Consider the following 1,792-nt stretch of genomic DNA (forward strand, 5'->3'; position numbering starts at 1 on the left):
AGGATGACTCTGCGTGATGAAGTTACGAACGAAGACCCCTGCGTGTGGACACAAAACACAAGAAGATAAGGTTCCAACGGCCTTCAGAGATGGGTCCCACACTCTAACCCTATAAATACCCCCTCTCCACCAAGGGTGAAGGGGGCGGAAAAGACTGGGGCAGGAGGAGAGAGATAAAAGATTGTAAGTGTAAGTTAGTCCTATACAATAGACAGACCCATGTAAACTACAAAGTCACTCGACTATCTTTGTAATCATCAAGTACATAGTGAAACAACAACCCCGTGGATGTAGGCCTTAGTGCTGAACCACGTAAATCCCGGTCTCATTTACACTTCAACACTTTATTTTTGTCTAACGCTTCATGAGTTTTACTTTTATGCTTCGTTTACTTTATCTCCCCTTGCGTAAACGCCACTCGCAGTATTCTTAGATGAGGCTATGATAAACCCGAAGATTTTGAGCCAAGGAATCAATGCCATTGTATTATCAGCACGAGTTGGCACCTAGAGTTTGAATATTGTTTGTGAACATATAGATGCCTACGTGATTTACGTGTTCACATTATGAGAGCATAAGACTCGAATGCTGAGCAAAAACTGGAAGTGGAATCCAAATGCTCTGCATACTTCAGCACAATGACAAGACTTCACTGCTCCTCACAGCAAACAAGAACACCAAATGCACAGCAAAACCAAGAACCGTATGTTTTAAGGATTGGTAGGGGTGCGCCAAGCCATTGCAGTAGTGCAACGCAAAGGCGACCCGTGAGAACCCCAGAGCAGCAAGCTTCTGTGATGGGAACTCCCCCATGAAAAAAATTAATTTAATATCGTGTCGTCCCAAACTGATAAGAACAGATACTACACTTGATCTTAGCCAAAAGGCCGAGAAAGGTATGAGATTCTTTAAGTCTAGCGATTCATCTTTTATAGCTCACAATATTCTCAATGTCTTACACGGTAACCAGCGTGGGACAAAAGCTATAAAACTAGTATAACATAAGGATTCACAAGTATCCTGTCATATCTCCGCTACATATCTGTCACTCCATTGAAAGTAATTCCCTCTTTTTTCATTCAAAATATATGAAGTTAGTACTGCTATTTCTCCTCCTTAGTTACCAAAAAAAAATTACTGGCTCTGACCCTCTGGTAATTTGGTTTTGGATACAACCCATTGTATTCTGATTGCGACCATGATCCTAGTAAACTATAGTTTGGATTGCTAATTGTTATGATACTCCAAGGATCCACTTCCCACTCTATCACTATATTTTTTGATTACGATGGAAAGCTTGTACTTCTAACTAAGCAAAGAAAGAAAGAGTCCGACGAAAACGCTTGGGGTCATGGCACTGCATTCTTGGTTCTCTAACTAAGCCCAACATTTTGGTTTTCTTGCTCATTTTTGGGAACAAAGAAGTTTGATTTATGCTCAAAGACTTGCAACCTAAGGAAAGCTGTTATAGTAGGAAGCCTTATTCAGAAGGTCTTTATTCCAATGCTTCATGGATGCAAAATATGGGAGATACCAAGACAGTTCCGTTTCGAACAATACCAACTTGCACACATATGAAGAATACTGTCAGATTAAGACATGGGCTAATTTGGGAGGAAGGAGTTGCTTCATGACTGAATTTTCATAAAGAATTTTTTCAATTAACTAAAAAGCGCATTTGAATTGGAAATTACTTCATTCCGGTGGCGCACAACAGAACAAAAAACTGGAATACAAATGCTTAGATTCATACTTGAAAGTGCAGACAAGTTTGAGATATCGGGTTTGAGAC

The 1,792-nt window shown here is 40.1% G+C and overlaps 1 pseudogene; it reads right to left on the reverse strand.

Annotated features, from left to right (window-relative positions):
• Window positions 1-721: 721 nt before the first annotated feature.
• LOC113284682 lies at window positions 722-900 on the reverse strand (annotated as a pseudogene).
• Between the last annotated feature and the right edge of the window lie 892 nt (window positions 901-1,792).

This window comes from Papaver somniferum, chromosome 5 (genome assembly GCF_003573695.1).
Source record: "Papaver somniferum cultivar HN1 chromosome 5, ASM357369v1, whole genome shotgun sequence".
Taxonomy (NCBI): domain Eukaryota; kingdom Viridiplantae; phylum Streptophyta; class Magnoliopsida; order Ranunculales; family Papaveraceae; genus Papaver; species Papaver somniferum.